The following is a 19,052-nucleotide window of genomic DNA, read 5'->3' on the forward strand; positions in this document are numbered from 1 at the left end:
TAATAACTGTTTTTAAAATACCTTGGTAAGCCCAACTAAGCTGTGAATGGAAAATAAGTGTAGTGTAAGCTTCTCTCTTCACCTCAGACTTTTGCTTTTGTCAACCTGATGATGGGACTCTATACAAATACTACTTAAATTGCGGAAGAAATACCATCATTTTCTAAACAGGGGATGGAGAATGCAAATGGTTATAAGCCACTGCGAATTAAATTTTGCCTGTGCATTGTATGTTCATACTCCTTGGTTCATGTGGTAGGTGGAAGACTAGACCTGGGTGAGTTGCTTAAGATTAAAATAAAAACCAGAACCAGTAGTGTTGCTCTCTTCTTTAAACTCAATTAAAATAGTTACTATCCTTTAAAAGCCTTTTAAAGACAGGGAATGGCAGGATTACAGTTTGCACGTTCTTACACATGCCATTCTTGGCATGAAAGTGAGTTGCCAGTCATCACGGAATATGCTTTGGCAGTACCTTTCTGACACTTCTGTGTGGGAGGTATAAGAAGAAACAGGGAGTCTGCTCTCTGCTGCAACCATTCTTTCAGGAAGGGATTTTTGAGGTGAAGTTGCTTTCTGTGAACTAAGCATCCGGGGTCATCAGAGATTTCCAAAGGAGGGAAGTGCTAAAGTTATAAAATGGCTTTATTTATTTATTTATGTTATTGGAGCAGTCACCTGATGTGACCAGAAATTTATGTCAGGTCTAATCTCTCTTCTAGTGAGCTCCAGCCTCCTGGGACCAAGTGAACCAGTTGGATGCCTCAGAAGATTTCTCTGATTTGTGCATGCTCCCTCTCCCTGGTGTTGCAGCAGAGCCTTGGCTGGTTTATGCCTCCTCCTCTCCTGGATGGTTGCAGCACAGAACGGGAAATTGCAATCATGCTGCCTGTAGTTTAAAAAACAAACACCCTAACTTGATTTTACCAGAGTTTGCTGGCAAGTAAGTGCCCAAGTGCATAATCCCAGAGCACAGCCCAAGCTCTTTTTGGATAAAGCCAGGAGTCTCCTCTATGATCTATTTTTGGTAGTCTTGCCTCTTTCCACTAATCCCACTGAAGGTACACAGCAGTGCAGTGATACACTGTAATTCTTGTTGGTGTAATGGTAAGCACGATGTCCAGTGATTATATTGTTCAGCCTTCCCCATGTTAACCTTGAGTGGAGGAAAAAAAGAGTACTGTGAGTTACAAGAGACAGGAGGAAGGAAGGCCTTTGGAGGGGCAATGTGCAAACCAATTTCCTGGAAAAGAGTGCTCTGTGTGCAAGATCTTTAAACTGTGAAGGTTTTAAAAGGCATGGTCACAGTCCTGCTGTTGAGGAGCTGCTGAACTGTGGCAGACTGCAGCCAGGCTGCAGTCAAAAGAAAACGTGAGTCTTGCTTCTAGCTGATGTGAAAGTAAAAGCCAAAAGCCAGGACTGATTCACAAACTTAAAAAAAAGAATGAATGAAGGGCAATTTAAATGCAAGAAAGCCTGATACTGATGAAACAGTCAGGATGAAATAGGGATTAGTCCAAAATCTAGCTATTTTAGAAGAGGAATATTTTTTTTTCCAAGCCTTTTAATTTGGTCATTTCTCCTATTTAGTTTCTTCAGTTTAGTCATAGTCAAATAGTCTTATTAGCAAATTACCAACACAGTAATAGATACATTATTAAGGCATTTTTTTGGAACACTGTGGGATTATTTTAAGTTTATTTGATTCACTTTGTTGTGGTTTAACCCGGCTGGCAGCTAAACACCACACAGCCGTTCGCTCACCCTCCCCCCTCCCTCTCTGGGATGGGGGAGAGAAACGGGAAAGTGAAGCCGGTGAGTTGAGATAAAGACAGTTTATTAAGACAGGAATATAATAATAATAATAATAATAATAATAATAGTGATAATGATAATAGTATTAATAATAATAATGTGTAAGAAACAAGTGATGCACAATGCAATTGCTCACCACCCGCTGACCGATGCCCAGCCTATCCCCGAGCAGCCGGTTGTCCCACCCCGGCCAGCCACCCCTATATATTGTTTAGCATGACGTCAGATGGTATGGAATACCCCTTTGGCCAGTTTGGGTCAGCTGTCCTGGGTCTGTCCCCTCCCAGCTCCTGCTGCACCCCTAGCCTGCTCGCTGGCAGGACAGAGCGAGAAGCCGAAAAGTCCTTGGCCTGGTGTAAACACTGCTCTGCAACAATTAAAACATCAGCATGTTATCAGCGCTCTTCTCGTCCTAATCCAAAACATAGCACCCTACCAGCTACGATGAGGAAAAATTAACTCTGTCCTAACTGGAACCAGGACACACTTTTACTTTGGAAGCCCCACAAACCAGCCATTGGTTTAAGGAAACCAAAGCAAAATTTTGCCATTACCCAAAGCAACCTGGATCTGTCTTCCATTTTACTTTGGAATCAGAGTTGAGTTGAGGAACAGTGTGCATCCTCAGACTTTTGATCCTCAGCTGAATTGATATCATGTAAAGGGCTTATCTTTGGCAAACTGCCACCTTCCTACTGTTGTGAAGTGATAGGTGCTTGTTAATTTATGCTGTAGTGCTACCTGAGACAGGCACACACAGAGTCAGTTGCTCCCCTACACAGCAGATACCATAACACCTGATCTTCACTCTTCTCATAGTTCAACAACAAATGCCATTCAACTGCTTTTATGGGGGTGAAGATGGGAGTGAATGAAAACAAGCAAGTGTATGTAGGTACACAAATCGTTGTCAGGCAAGGCAAGAAAGCCAGACTTAGTTCATTCTTCTCACCTTGACCTCAGATGTTGATGTTATCAGACCTTTACTATCATGGTAGGTGGGATTCCTTTTGTAGCATTACTTCTACCTTAACAGCACCTGGTGTGCTGTTCATTCACTTCTTCCATTATAGCTTTCTAGCTTTAACACCTCAGAACCACTTTTGTTTCTTAAACAGCTACTTTTTCATTTGTTTTAAGGCTCATCAGCTGTTTTGATCACCTCCCCCTTTGCTCCTAGCTTCTGAACCTTCCTGAGCTGTGCCTAGTCCTCTTTTTCCTGAGATGTGTCTTGGGGCTGCCAGAGCTTTTCTCAGACTGCAGGGTTTTACTCTGCTCCTTCCAAATCCCAGAGGGGGGGAAATAAAGGCATTTCCTGTGATGCAGGCTTCCATCTAGCTCCCCTCTGCACACCCTTGTGGTGGTCCTTTAGCAGGTGAGATCCAAGGTATTTCACAGCAGCTGGCTATCCTTCTCCATGCAAGCTAGGTTAAAATGACCTCTAAATGAAAGGACTTATTTGCAGCATCCAAAATGGAGAACACAAGGACAAATATTTATAAAAAGAGTTCTGAGGAAGCGAAAGGAAATTACTGCAAATCTACTGACACTGAATCTAAAAAGTCACCTTTCAACCTTTCATTTTCCTGTTCCCAACTATCTTATATAGACATTTTCCTGACTCAGGGGTCTTGCAGGTATGTGTTTTTGTGCACTGGGATCCAGGCAGCATTTACTGGAGATGTGCTTTTGCCAGCAAAACTGGCTCACTTCCATGGCCAGTCTTCTCTTGTGGAATCAGGCACAGGCTTATTTTTGATCTAGTCTTTACTTTTCCAAAACTTATTTCCTTCTGATCCTTTAGGAGGATGCATTCCCAATAAATACTTTTTCTCCTTCCTGGAGAGAGTTGAGAGTATTCTTGTTTCACATCATTTCCCATCTCTAGTATTTAACTAGCTTTTTTTTTTTTTTTTTTTTTTAAACTGTTCCTGGAGTTACTAAGGAACAATGCCTTCGTTTTCCTCATCTGACACTCCAGACATATCAACATTAACCTTTCAATGTAAAATGTCACTATGCACTGAATTTTCTACTGGATATCAGGTCAAAAATTCACCATGACACTTGTCCAAAACTCAAAATTGGAAAATTCATGCAGCTCATTACCAACTCTTGAGATTGGACACAATGGTAATCGACTGATTTAGGCTGACTATTGGCCAATACTTACTTCTGAGGGGGTGATCTTGGGTTTTACAAAAGGTATGAGGATTGAGACTCAGGCTTTATTGGATGAAATGCAGAAGACTGACTTTCAAAACTGCTGTCGTCTAGTAAGAAGTAACTCTTGAGTCTTCCTATGTAGCTTTTAAAATTCAACGCCCATCTGGGAAGGATCCTTGTCTCTCTCATCTATTATAATATTACATGGAGTAAGAAAAAGTCAGTTATGCAGCTAATTTGAACAAGCTGGAGTTTTATAGAACAAAATGAAACTCTGTCCAGAAGCCGTTGCAACCTAGAGAACCACTGGCAGTGGCTGGCCATTTTACAAGGCTGTTTTAAGTCATTTTGCAAACTTAATTTAAGGTTGTTTTGCTGCAACCAGATGTTATTCAAAGAGAATAGCACTTTGTTTAGATATTTGCAGAGATTTAATATGTATGGAGCTGGGCATGTTGATTGTGCTAGGGTTTGCTTGAATAGTCTTCTGTGTGAAGATGCTGCTGTGGCCCTCCTCTCATTTGTACAGAGCTTGCCTCCCGCACTTTCTCACTGCTCTTTAAATCAGGATAAGAAATGCAGATGTATTGGAAAGAGTGACATTTTTTTAATCCACTCCTTTGGTCTTTTGAATGACCATGTTCCACTATTAATAACAGTTTATAGCCTTCAACTAACCTGACATGCTTTGAAAAGTGCTCAGAGAAAGTATTACCATGTAAGTGGGCTAAGTGTGGCCACTGTGGACTTCTGCTAAAAAGTGTTACTGCTGGAACACTGCAGGGTATTCAGGTAATTTAGATGGGTGTTCATGCATGTGTAAGAATAAGTTCAAGTAGCCTGTCTTCATTCTCACTTTCAGCTTGAGTTCAAGTGGCATGAGTGCCCATGCATGGATATTTGTGGGCTGTGAATTTTAATTGTTTTTTCAGCTGGTCGATGGAGTGAACACTAGTAGTCCTCAGTAGGAGTTGTGCTCATTCCACTTAGAAGTAAAGACAATGCAATGTGATAGGCAGGAAAGTTCGCAGCTAGATGCTTTACAGTAAAATATGATTCTGTAGTTTCTAAAAGCTGGGATAATTATATAAATAAAAACACCTGATGTATATCATAAATCTGATTTCTCTGAAACTGTTCAAACCTTATTCACTGACATTGATCTTAGGAAAGAGATGAAACTGAAAACTCAACTTCTTACAGTAAGAGTACAGTGCCAGCTTCTCAATGTATCTTTCTATTGTAATGATCTTTCTGTTCTGTCAGTGCAATCTTTTGCATGGATTCATCTCTCTGTTGTTTCTACTGATGAAGTACCCATGCAATTGCTGTTAATCACTTTTGGAGGCACAGTCTGGGGCTGCATATCAGGACACCCATACATGCTGAAAAATACTCGGATCTCATTGCTACCTTGTAAGCCCATGACACTTTCAAATCTATTTCTGAAAAAAAAAAAAAAGACAATCATGTCCTTGCTGTCCTATTATGCCATCTTAACAGCCAACTTTTCTGTTTTTGAGAAATTTCTGTGATATATTTTTGCTAGCTTTTAGTAATCACCAAATAATCCCTTCCATCTAGCAAGCTTGCTATGTGATCTAAGCAATGGAAAGGAAAAGGAATTGAATATATATGAATATATATTATTTCCTGTCCTCAAGGATTCTTTCTATAAAAGTGTTGTGCAGTCACAAGTTCATAACATTCCTGTCACAAGATACTGTGACAAGAACAGTTATAATCAGCTATTTTCATTGGACATAATGATTGGTAGTGCTCCTACACATCATATGATCTTGTCCTAGAAAGATAGTGGATTCCTGTCTGTACTCCTGGTGCTGAGAGCCATCCTGACGCTGCAAATATTGCAAAAGACAATGTATCCTTTGTATCAGGGTCAAATTCAAAGGATAGATCCAGTCCTTTGCCAGACAACTTATTGGCATAGATGAGCTACTTTCAGCCTCTGCTCAGAAGCAGGGGTGACAGTTTCAAAGTGTTTCTGTAAGAGATCTCTTTCTAGGCTAATAATGGCAGCAGTTTCAAACTAGCAGATTTCAGGGCAGATCAGTTCAACTTGAAAAAGACTCGGAGAAAGCTTGGCTGGCCCAGTCTATTGTAGTGAGCTGCTGAGACAAATGTAGGTATCTGTTCCTGGTTCTCCTGGGACTCATCATTTTTTCTAATCAGTCAGCTGCAAAGCAGATGATACAGCACTCTTGAGTTGTAATCTCTGCTTACTTATTAGGTGTTCTTCAAGAAACTGATCTTAGGAGGCTGTGACTAATATTTTCATGGTGTGTGCTGGCTGCCCCTCTATTTCCTGGTATGCAATTTTAAGTGTGACTTCAGACCTGGGAAGTAAGGCTCTGCCCATCTCAAATAATTCCCTGTCCTCCCTCCCTGTGCTGTGCTGCTACTGCTCCCATTAGCAATGTAGCTTCAAAGCATTCACTGTAGGAAGGAGGGAAAAATGCAGACTAGCAATTCTCAGAAAGTCTTTCAATTTTGAATCCTGGTTTCAAAACAGCATGTCCTAATGACAAAATCCCTTGTTCAAGAAAAGGGACTCTTCCATAATTTTTATATATAGTAATTTTTGATGTGCATGCTCTTGCTGACACAGTTGACCTTGACAGATCATGGCAGCCTGAACACTTTAGTGAGGCATAGAGTAATCTGTGGTTTCTAAAAACAGTACCTGTGGATGTGGATGTAGTTTGGCTATATCTAATCCTTTGACAATTAATGAGGGAATGAAAATAAACCTAGCCTGGGACAGAGAGAATGAGAAGAGAGTAGTGAAATGGGTAACCCTGATGAATAATGAAAAGGGAAATTATTTTCTTGTAAGAAAATAACTTCCTTAGTCCACAATGTGGACCAGATTACTCTGGTTAAATTATTTGTATACTTAACAAAAGGTAATTGTCCCAAATGACGTATGAGTAAAAGTATGTTTCTTTGTTTTACCTCTGTAGTTTCACTATGGTAAATGTTTACAAAGACTTTTCCTTGTTTCTGTAATCATTTTTAAGTCATAACAAAAAGTCAGTACACATAGCTTTGGTGTAATGTAATGGTGGCTGCCTTCTGAGGTATTATAGCAAAAGCCTTACTGCTTCCTTTCTGTGGTGTAATTTGAGCAGAGGTATCAGGCCCACAGCATTAGAAAGCTTGCCAAAAGATTTGTTGGCACAGAGCTTTCTATCTGAACTCCACACCAAAGGTAACGTTACAAATATTGGAGCACAGACAGCGAGAGGAAGCAGCACTTGAGTGTTCTGTGCAAGGTTCATCCAAATCATGTTTGATATCACAGAGAAGATTCCTTTTAAATTAATTTTTCTAAATGATGGTGACACTAGTCATCTTGCAGCGAACAGCCACCACTAAGCATCATCATTGTCTCTTTGCCACTTTCTTCTTATGATTGTTTTTATGTCCTTAGATACTTTTATCTATCTGCATTTTGAGGATGCCAGACTGTCTTTCTCATGGCACTTTGCACAATCAGGCCTTGGATTTATGATGATGATATTAACAGTTGTAAGGATGGTTTTTAAGCCTTCCCTGAACTAGCTCCCTGCTGCACAGAAGCTTTCAACCACAACCAGGACATAGTTGAATTACTCAGACAGAATCTCATGTGCTTATTCTGTCCTGCCAAGGAGACAGTGACTGGCATGAAATCAGCTTAGCAGTGGTTGTGTGGCTGGGAGTAAGTGGCTGAATAAGAAATGTCACGCTAAGCTGACTATTTGGTAATGCCAGGTAGGTAAAGAATGCTGAAGTGCACCAGTCAGTCATGTCCTCCTCCTTCCTACCTTACCCCTGCCTGGACTGACAATGACATAGGGAAAGCTTGCTCCTTATGGGAGATAATGGGTAAGTTTGCATTACTGGGCTTGGTGAGTGGTTCACCCTGAAGATAGCCATCCACAGCACTGAGCCTGCCTACTGCTGTTGCGGAGCAGGAAAAGTAGACTTCACAGGTCTTATATCATATTGTGAAGAAATGTATATTTCAAACACCAGTTGTTGGGGCAGAAAAGTAATTACTGAAAGTAATTGCAGAAAACTTTGTGGCTTTTTAAAGATGATAATAACATACAAAGAATGCTTAATTCATTTTCCTGACTGAACTTATCAGTTGATGACAATTTTATATCTTTACATTTTAGCTACTCATCTCATTGTTTCTTATGGATGAAGCAAAGCACTAATAACTTATCTTCTGCTCTATATGGAGTGGTTATAGCAATGTGTCTGCCTTGGATGGATGGTTTGTATATTTAATCAGCCAACATAAAAATTTTGACCATGGATGAAAGGCTTTGGTTGCTATGAATGTATTAATAATTCATGAAAAGTGTAGGAGCCCAACTCTTTTTCCACAGATATCTTGAAATAAGTTTGGTTAATGGATAAGAAGGAGGAAACTTGCAGATTTGCAAAAGAAAAAAAAAACAAACACCTTTTGTCATCATCCTTTTTATTAGAAAATGAGCTGTAAATAAATGTTTCCACCAGCTTCTACTCCCATGGGGTAAGAAAAAACAACTTATGCTGGTAGCTCTAGTGTCAGTCATTTTTGGCTTTCAAGACCAAGTACAGAAGTTTAAATGTGCAAAGCATACACAATATGAATGTATACTATAACACCCATTAATTTGTCCTCAATACTCGGAAAAAATGGAAATACAATTGAAGTATAGAAAGTATGTTCTTCCTATTAGGCAAATCTGGAGCAAATATATTCAACTTCCTACCCAGCTACAGTAACCGGTTTCCATTTCTTAATTTCTTCTCAGAAATATATCTGAAGTAAAATACTGAGGAAAAATGTGGTTTCCTGTTAGGAAATCAGGAATGTATATTTAAAAATAATTATTTAGTCAAAAAAATGGTTTACATGAAAACAAAGTGTCTTCTTTTGTTTTAAACCTAATTGCTAAAAGTTAATGCCTGCCTTGTCTTCGTCTCTTTATTTGGTTTACCATGACTCACATCTCACTTCTACTGATGAACGTAAAATAGATGGCATTCAGAGACTGTGTGTTAATTGTGGTTTTAGACAGTGGAATGAAGTAAAGTAATTTGAGGCAAAGAAATAACATGCCATGTCCTAGTATTGCCAGATAAAATATGCATAGGATTTAATTGCTCGTCCTTGTCTGTTGCTGGAGGTGAGTCCCAGACTGCTGTAGCATGTCCATGTAAGATCTGATGTTGTCGCTAGAAAAGATGAAATAAATTGCTTTTAGAAAACAAGTCTACAAAATTATTTAAAGATCCTGTCAGCAACTTTGGTCTTTATGTTTGCCAGCTTTTGTAAATATTTGCTTTTGGAAATACAGCCCCTGAACCAATTTTCTGCATATGCTGTATAGGCTTGCTTTTCTTGGCTGCCTCAGAAATACCAATAATCATGAACAATGAGGTCAAAAATTGTTGGTTTGTTATTCACAATGCTTTTCAAAACTCTAGTTTTGTTTGTTTTTCTGTATGCTTTTATAAAAGTTCTGGATGTTAATTTCTACCACGCTAGCATTTTGAAGTCTATTTCAGTCTAGGAGTTACTATCCTCCTTTTGAAATCATAGATGTGCTTCTTTGGAAGTACCTACAAATATATTCCTGTAAACTAGTTATAATCCTGTCATATGGCAATCATAAGGATTATCATTCTGGAGGAATAATTCATCTTGGAGTATGCCTGACAGCTGTCAGGATCACAACCTTCAGACACACAGATTGGACAATTAATAATTAGAGGCAGTTAGGCATTTTTCTGATGGAAAAGACAGGTTTGGGGGGGGTTGTTCTGTTTTGCATTGCTCCACACACACGGAAAAACAGGTAAAGTGACTTCAGGTAATTTCACATTTGTGATAAGACAGAAGTAACTGCTGATAGCCAAGCACATTGCTGACCATAACAGTTTTGGAAGTTGAGAGAATATCCCGATGCTTCCGTTCAGTTGCTCAAGGATGCCAGTTGAAAGATTGACAGGAAAACTGGCTTTTGGCTATTTTTTGCGCTTTGCTTCTGCTCCACTCCACCTTTCAGGTGGAAGAGTCCTAAAAAGGTAATTTTGAGGATCACCTAATCAAATTCTTATCTTATGAAAAAAACACTTGGGGGGGCGAAGCACACTTCAAAATGAAACTTTTTGCTCACTTTCAGAAAGAAAGCTATTTTTAAAATATATTCAATATAAAGTGCATTAAGCGAAGAAATTTACCCATTTTCCTGTTGGTGGTTACAGTCAGACTAATCAGATCACTACTTCTACTTCTTGGCAACTATTTTAAGCACTGAAACCCACTCCTGGCCTTTTCTGAGTGAAATATCTTTGTATGAAAAGTGTTTCACAGGAGTAACACATGTATTCTGCATTATGCTTACCAAACTGAGTCATTTAGCAGTTGTTCCCTAAATTTGACAGAACTATGTCCCAAGAATGTGTATGTTTTAGCATAGTCCTAACAATTCCTCTATGATTATTTGAGACACTATTTCATGTGGTTGTGCTAATCTATAAGTATTGGTTTTGCCAACTGCTGTCTCATTCTCTGTTTTGTTCAGCTGAGCTTTTATTCTGCATTGAATATAGTTTTGTTACTGAAATAAATGTGTACTTTTGTTGTTTTTCTTCTAATTTTCTACTCATTTTCATCTGCATTGTAAATCAACTATGATATATTGCTACAGTTCAGCTTTTGTGAACTTTTAAAAAGATGTACTTTCTTTAAGACTTCAATGAATTTCTCCAAAGCATTCTTAAAAATACATCTTAAAACAATAAAATGACCATGTTTAAATAACTGTACAACTGAAATGACAAATATTTAATTTTCAAGATGTCTCTTATAATCCCATTTGTTAATGTGTACAATTATGCTGCTAAGATCCAAATGCCAGCAGTCTTGTATTGTACAGTTTTCCTTACTCAGGTACACATATGCATTGTGAGCCTGTGAAATGCTCTACTGAGAAACCCCATCATACCTGGTAATCAATGGATCAAATGCAAGAGATCTCAAGTCCATGTAGTACTGTGCTGTCTCTCTCAAAGCTGTCCATGATTCACTAACCTGGAGTAGATCAAAACAGAAAAAAAGTATTCTGAGCTTTGATACTGATTAAATAGCGTGTGACTATTGAGCAACCTTGCTTGGACTGATAAATCAGACTTCCATCCTTCCCCAAAGGTTTCTCTGCTACGTGACAGTCCAAGACCTGCACTTTGGATTTTGTTGTTGTTGATTTGTTTTTGTTGTTGTTTTCAATAGATGCTGCAAGATGATGGAAGAAATACCTGTTCAGTCACAGCATATCCCCGTGTATTTTGGCTGCTGCTTGGGTCCCAGTAGTTCCCAGAATACGGTAAGTGTCATTTAAGTAGTATAAACTGATTTGCTGATTCTTCTGTCAGAAATAGTATTCCAAGGACACCTGAAATGGAAGCTGAGAAATACTTGTAATATCAGAAAAATATTTTAGAATGTGCACTTAAAAATACATCAGTTATACAGAAGCAATGCTTATTTGGAATGGTAGTTTATTTAAAAGAAATCAAAGATGGTTCTACCTTAGATCTTCAGAAATAAGTATATATTACTTTAAGCCTGAAATTAATAAAGCTGCTCCTATAAATCATTATCTTGCTGTAAATCAAAGTGGATACATTGGCAATCAAATTAAGGTACTACTTTAATTTTAATAACAGATTTTGTGACAGGAAACATTTAGACTGGAATTGCACTAGTTTCAGGTGTGCTGAGAAAGCTAAAATTAAAAAAAAAAAAAAAAAAGAAAAATAAAGAAAGGGGGCAACTAAGCCTACCTATGAATTTAACTACACTTCTTAAACCTCCTGGTTTAGATATATTTATTCTTATTAGTAGCAGCATAGAAATTGCATGTAAATTATTGTGTGGGCAAAGGATATTGCACTTCTAATCTTGTTATAACATTGCTTTAGACAGCTTTTGAGGTCATCCCAGATGCAGAACTTCCTGCAGATCTTCTTAAAACGACAACTCTGCTGAAGAGAGAGAGGCTGAATTCCTCATTAACTTCATATGAAAGGTCCTGGTATAGCAAAAGGCTTTTCTTTTTAGTCTCCCATGTTTGAGACTTAAATTACTTTGGGGCTAAAGTGCTCTGAAATAACACTTCAGTCTGAAATATATGATTGTTAATTGATTGTTTATGATTATGAATATGATTGTTTAGCATGATGTCAGATGGTATGGAATACCCCTTTGGCCAGTTTGGGTCAGCTGTCCTGGGTCTGTCCCCTCCCAGCTCCTGCTGCACCCCTAGCCTGCCTGCTGGCAGGACAGAGCGAGAAGCTGAAAAGTCCTTGGCTTAGTGTAAGCACTGCTCTGCAACAATTAAAACATCAGCATGTGTCAGCACTCTTCTCATCCTAATCCAAAACATAGCACCCTACCAGCTACTAGGAGGAAAATTAACTCTATCCTAGCTGGAACCAGGACAAAAGTGAAGCAGTAAAATCTTTTAAGAGGCTAGCAGCTGGGTATCCTGCTGTTGCCTTCAGTCCCACTGTTGTACTGAACAGTGGGAGTGAAGGCTTACCAGCCTTTTCAACTTATTCAGATTCAGTTTCCAGCGTGCAAATATTAAATAGAAGCATGAAGGTAGCTCTCAAAGTAAGGGAAAGCTTTGCAACAACATGATACTGAGCACATTTTCTCTTTTACAGTATGTAACTCACTCTGTTTTACCTGATGAAAAATTAAGTTGATATTCTTTTTCCTTCCCCTGATGAATTTGCCTGCTCAAGCTGTGCCATTGAATGCTCAGGAAAATGCAGAGTGTGTCAAGAGCCTGAAGATAAGCAAAGATAAGTTACAAAATATGAAAAGAATCATTCACCTATTTAAGGGACAGAAGAAAAACTACTGTAGGATAGATGTAGCGCATATCCGAAAGCAATGTTTAAAATGCTGCGTCCCTTTGCTGGAAATGTTAGAGGAAATTAATTTCTGTCTCTAGGAAATCAAACCAAGCCCACATCAAAGCAGGCATTCAGGAGCATGTAGCTGAGTCACTTAGGATGGCAAGTGTACAGCACACAAGGTTTCTCATAGTCCATAAACTGTGTTTCTTAGAGGAATGTTCTTCTGGTCTGTACCAACTAACATTTTCCTGCACTGGTTTCTGGGTGCAGCCTTTAGTTGTTTCACTGTAATTCTCTGTTAAAATGGTTTGTCTCATCCCTCTTCTTTGGAATGCTTTTATCTATTTAGTTTACTCTTTTGGCAAGTGGGAAGGAAATACAGAATCTGAATTGTCTTCTTGAGACAGATTTTCTTCAGTGCTGAGTTAGGACATCCTTGGGAATATTTCCCGAGGAAAATGGTATTCTGCAGTACTTTGTGTTTCCCCAGGTCAGAATAGCTCTGTGTTCTCTGGAAGAGCACCTAGAAACAAAAGCTAACTCAGTTATTTGTTTAAAAACCTCTACTGATCTTCTCTTTAAGCAAAGAAAACCACTGTATGCAAGCCTTTACTGCTTGGCATAGTGTGTTACTATGTCCCAAAAGGAATATGCGACAAGGATTTAGTAGTTAAAAGTTTAGAACATACAGAATATGTGAATTTACTTACTGTTCATAAATCGGACAAAGATTTCATTAGCCATCATGCACCAGCTATCATAGGAATGCTGAAATTTTACTTTGAAATTTAATTTAATACGCTTGTGTGTATTGTCTGCATGACTAGCTGTGTGTTTATAATTAAGTACCTCATCTCAATTATTGACTTTTCATCTGTGGGAGATCTCCTAGCTCCAAAACTGCCCCTTCAGAGGGCAGAAAGAGCACAGGCGTTGGAGACATTTCTGTCCATACCGAAAAGCTTCAAGCTATGAGGCTTTTCCTTTTGTTCTTCAGACAGCTTTTTTATCCCATATTCTATTGTAGCTTCTGTTGCTTTGATTGAAATCCCTTGCCAAATGCTTCTGAAAAGCTAAATATAACTACATCCCATGAATTTGCCTTTATCTTGGTAGTAATACCTTCAAAGGACACTTACAGGTAAAATAAATGTTCTTTCCACTATGCAAATAAGTATGCAATAATACTTCAGTGGTGCATGGATCCTATGGAATTTAGAAAAATGCACACATTATTGTGGCAGCTTTATACTATCTCTTTATGCTATTTATAATGCAGTCTTTTCAACTGAAGCAGCATTGCTATCGCTAGTCATTGTTTTTTCAAAATTTTCTCTCAAACTACAGAATCTTTTGTGGATTTTCAGATGAAGAGGAGTCAAGGACTTTCTTGGATAATTTTTGCACTTAAATCACCTAGCAAAGAATAAGAAATGAATTCCTAAAATTTAGTGATAACAATGCAGAAAAAGGTTTCATAATGTGTACTTTCCAAAATGAAGAACAACCCTTTTATTCTTAAGAGAGAGAGAGAGAGAGAGAAAGAGAATAGTCATTGTTATACACTGTTTAAGTGAAACTAACTTTTTGCAGAACAGGAAATATAAGTGCTTTCATATTTTAGAAAATTTGCATTTGTTTTCATGAATAAACATACTTCAGCTATTTATACAGCTTATGAAAATTTCATGTAAAAATTCAGCTCAAAGTAGCTGAAAGCTGTTGCAGAATTATTACATATGGCTTGCCCTATTCTTGTTCTCTCTTCAGCATTTTCTTACAACACTTCTGGGAACAGAATACATGGCAAGGTGGATCCTTGTGCTGAATGAGGTCACCAACTTAGCTGCAGTGATTCAGCTTCATATTTATGAAATTGCTACATCTGTTTATTCCATAAAGAAGGTCCCAACACAATTCTATGCTGAATGAGTGCTTTAATAAAGCCCTTATTCCTTGTGCAAAGAATATTATGCAAATAATTTGTATGCATAACAAGTTTTACATGAGTTGAAAATGTATATGGAGTAGCTTTTAAAGAATTACAAGGTGAGCTGTAATCTGGATCTTGAAATAGTCTTTTTCATGATAATTTATTATGCAAACTGCTCATATTAAAACTGTCTGGATTACTATTCCCATTTTTTTGAAAATAAAAAAATATGGAAGAAACATAAATTTGCATTCTACTTATCATGCAGTCTTCTGGAAAGTTTGGTTAACACCAAAGCTCAAGACCTTTGAAAAGTAAAAAATGAAGTGTAATTTCAAATTCTCATTTCCTGAGTTTATTAAAACAAGGGTTCAGAAACCAAAATAAATAAAAATTAAAACCAGGGTTCGGGGTTTATTAAATACAGGGTTCAGAAAATACAAGTGTTCAGTAATGCCCATTAATGCTCTCTTGAATTGTCAACAAGTTGTAAAAATTATGCATATATAGCCTATAGGGTTGATCTGCACAGAGGTGAGGGGTCTGGTATGATGTGATGTGAATGTGCCCAGGATTCATAATCTTAGAAAGAGTAGGTGTCTGTAGCTGAGGTGACCTTTTTCCTCCACAGGCTTGTAAGGGTAGTCAGAAGTCATTCTGAAAGGGGTTTTGCAGCTTATTTCTTCAGTTGTTTCTTTGTGCCACTACATCAGGGGGCATACTGAATCTGAGCATTAACTTAAAATGTCAGCTGCTAACCTTATGAATGGTCATTTAGTGAACCTTTACCATTTCATGACAGACATATATAATTAAGTGCCTAAATTTCATGCATCTTTTTCACAAAAGCCTTGTTTGTTAGGACCACAGATGGCTCTTTGTTCTGCAGGCAGGAGAGCCCTGGGAACAAATTTGAGTATTTCATTGTTTGGTTTTGTGCTTTCTGACAAACCACCTACAAAACAGAGCTAGGGTAAGAACAAAAATAGTCCATGCACACAGACAGCTTTTGGCTTTACATCATGCAAAATAGAAGTTTGTCACAGAAAAAAAGCTATGTTTCATCTTATAGAGACAGTCTACCTGCCTAGAAAACAATTTACAGGTACTGGGGAGCTAGAAGAGGTCAAACTTTACACTTATTAATGAATTACACTGTAAAATCAAACACAGATAATTCTTAAATGGGACTAACTAAAGCAGAAGTCCACGTGGTAGTATAGCTGAAAGATTCCTTTTCCTAAGGAAAAAGTGAATGGACACAAAAGAGTGCACCAGAACTGATTTTGATCCATAAGGCATCAGTTCTGCCATTTCTGTGCCTGTATATCTGTAGGGGAAAAAAGGCCACATGCAGGAAGCAAGCTTTAAAAGGATGTGTTCCAGGACAGATATCTCCATCGCAGAAGGAAACTAGATCACTTAAGTGACAAACAAGCTCTCTTGCCTTTTTGGACCCTGTGGAGCATCCCTGTGCTTCTGAGGTACAATATTACAATCTGTCATTTCCCTCCTTTAGTTAGCTCTGTGTTTGTGGAGAGTTTATTTCATACCCAAGCAATTTAAAATGTGCTTTCAGAAACAGTAAAAATTGTGCAAAAACTATCAAAAGAGATTCACTGGACCTAATCTGAAGTAAAATACCACAAGATGTTCGCACAGCAGGCTCAGCTGTCTTCTGCACTGTCATTTGTGATTACTGAGTTGTTTTCACCTATGGGTTCTAACTGGCTGCTGTGCAGGCACGGTAGTGACCAGTTGCTTCACTAAAGCCCTGCATGCTGAATACCAAGAGCTCACAGTAAGACAGCCTCAGGAAGACGTTTGTTATATAGCAGAGGCTGATGTGAGGGGACAGCTAGTACTGGATCTTTCTTGCTTTAGAAACTTACACAATAAGTTTAATGAGGTAGATATTGCTATTGATATTTTTAAAAAGGGTCCTTGCCCTACAAAACCCATCCTTAAAATGTTGTTGGAGAGTATACAGTAAATGATTTTGTATTTTCCTTTCTGATTGATAAATAACAACACAGGAAACTTTATTTCAGATTCTAAGACAGTTTAAAATAAGTAAGGAATGAAAGATGTTTCCCCAGGAGATCTGTATTTGTGTGCATGCTGAAAAACAAGCTTTCCCTTTGTCATTTGACAGCCAGAGGCACATGGGAAAGGGACGTGGTAAAATACCTGTTCTGTTATATACTACACAGGGAAGGCTCAACAGTGAGAATAAGAGTAGCCTAAGGTGGAAGACAGATACTGAAACTTGCGTATACCCTACGTGACATTTGATTGTACAAGAAAGATTAATACAATTAATGTTAAGCTGGTTTGGCTAAGTTTTAACGAATAAAAAACAGCATTGCTCAGCATTACCGTGAGAAACAAAGTTGTGTTTTTGCAATAGGAGGTGTATTTGCAGTGGAAAATTCCACTAACCTTGCGTAATCAAAAGTGATTGTGCAGCATAGCAGTGGGGAGTATGTTAAGCAGATAAGGGGAAGGTCCCACTGCCCCAAAATAAGGAGGATAGCTAAGAAAAACAAGATGAGCAGTACAAAATCAGTAAAATCAAAAATCACGGGACCTCCAGTCACGAGAGAAGAAGGGGAAAAAAAAAAGGAAAAGGAGAAATTAATGGTTGGTCAAATAAAATTGTACATATATGGTATAGAGGAGTGTCGAGTAGCTTGTGAACATGTAGTACTCAGCCAATGAGGAAACGGGAGAAATCAGGTGTTGGGTAATAGGGAATATAAGGTTTTGATAAACTTTTACTGTGTGCTCCTGCTTGCAGGATGCCTGCCATTGCAATTGTGAATAAAATAGCTTCACAGATCCTGTTTGAAGGAAATTATTGAGATTTTTCTCATAGTTTGGGGGCTCGTCCAGGATCTTGTCGCCTACCAAAGAGTTCTTGCCACCACAGACAGGAAGGTGCACCCTGCTGATTTCAGCAGTCCCATGGGGGGTGGTGGGTTGTCTTGGTATGGCCGGCAAAGGACCAAGAGCGTTAATCTGAAGACAGGTTCTGCGAAGCACTGGGGAGAAGGGAGGCCAGCACTGACATACCACAGATACAGCACAGACACAGGGATAACTGCTGATAACCCAGACCGGGAAGTCCGTGCACAGACTGAGGTAAGGCAAACTTTACCGTACATTGCCTCGGATTGGGTTTGGGGAGACTCTTGTGTGGACTGTGAATGAGATGCACTTTTACTGCGAAGTGAGTGTGGAGTCCCAATCTGCAGTTCCATAGTCCCACGAGGGGCACGGCCAGAGATGGACGAAGCGAAAGATAGACAAGCGAAAGAGAGTCTCGGGGGTTTGGGCCCTTAGGTGTACGGTACCCCGAGCATGGTGAAGTGAGGTGCTCGGCAGTACACCCCACCTCTGTCCTAATCCTAGCTGAAGGTGTGTGGTACCCTGTGGGTGGTAAAGTCCCCAGCAGCACGTCAGGAAGAGATGGGGATTAAGGGTTCCAAGAGTCACCAGGATGGGGCTGGAGACCCCGGGGATTGTGCCTAAAGATAGTCCTTTAGGGAGAATGATAAGGATTTGGATAAACAACCCAAAAACTAGGGTTTAGGATAAAAAGATAAAATGGAAAGATAAGAAAAGATTAAAAAACAACAACAACAACAACAACAACAACAACAACAAAACAACAACGTATAGATATTGTGTAATTGTCTGGCCGAAAAAGCCAATAAAAGGAACTTCAGTATTTTGGCCAAAACACGGGTCTGATGAAAATTCAGGCTTTAAATTTATATGTAAACAATAAGACTCCTTTTTCAGAGGAGGAATCAAGTTATGCTCCATTTAATCCTAATATTGCACCGGAGGGAGCAGCAGCTGCTCCAGGAGGGGAGACAGGGACTGCAATTGATGTTGTCCCTGGAGAAGGAACGCGCTCTAGGCTCTGGCAAGAATTAGAACAATGTAGAAGAGATATTGAGAGTTTCGCCTTCCCTGATACTAACAGTACTAATGCTAACTGTGTATCCTCCTAGGAAGGTTCCAGTGGGACAAGGACAAATATGTTATATGAACTCCCCCCTTACCAGCAGAGAGGTTAGGAGTTTGAAGAAGGAAATGAAGTCTTTAATTGAGGGACTGGCAGAACAGTCAAATCCATTTCTAAGGCCTAATTTGTATTCCTGGGGGGGGAAATGTCAATCTTGAGTATGTT

The 19,052-nt window shown here is 38.8% G+C and overlaps 1 pseudogene across 1 annotated transcript; it reads right to left on the minus strand.

Annotated features, from left to right (window-relative positions):
- Positions 1–8,818: 8,818 nt before the first annotated feature.
- LOC310888813 (uncharacterized protein C3orf85-like) lies at positions 8,819–13,662 on the minus strand (annotated as a pseudogene). Its single transcript, XR_014589238.1, has 4 exons — positions 13,629–13,662; positions 11,308–11,444; positions 10,998–11,083; positions 8,819–9,222 (listed from the first exon to the last, which is right to left on the minus strand). The product of XR_014589238.1 is annotated as an uncharacterized protein C3orf85-like (transcript).
- Between the last annotated feature and the right edge of the window lie 5,390 nt (positions 13,663–19,052).

This window comes from Anser anser, assembly GCF_964211835.1.
Source record: "Anser anser genome assembly, contig: SUPER_W_unloc_1, whole genome shotgun sequence".
In the NCBI taxonomy this organism is placed as follows: domain Eukaryota; kingdom Metazoa; phylum Chordata; class Aves; order Anseriformes; family Anatidae; genus Anser; species Anser anser.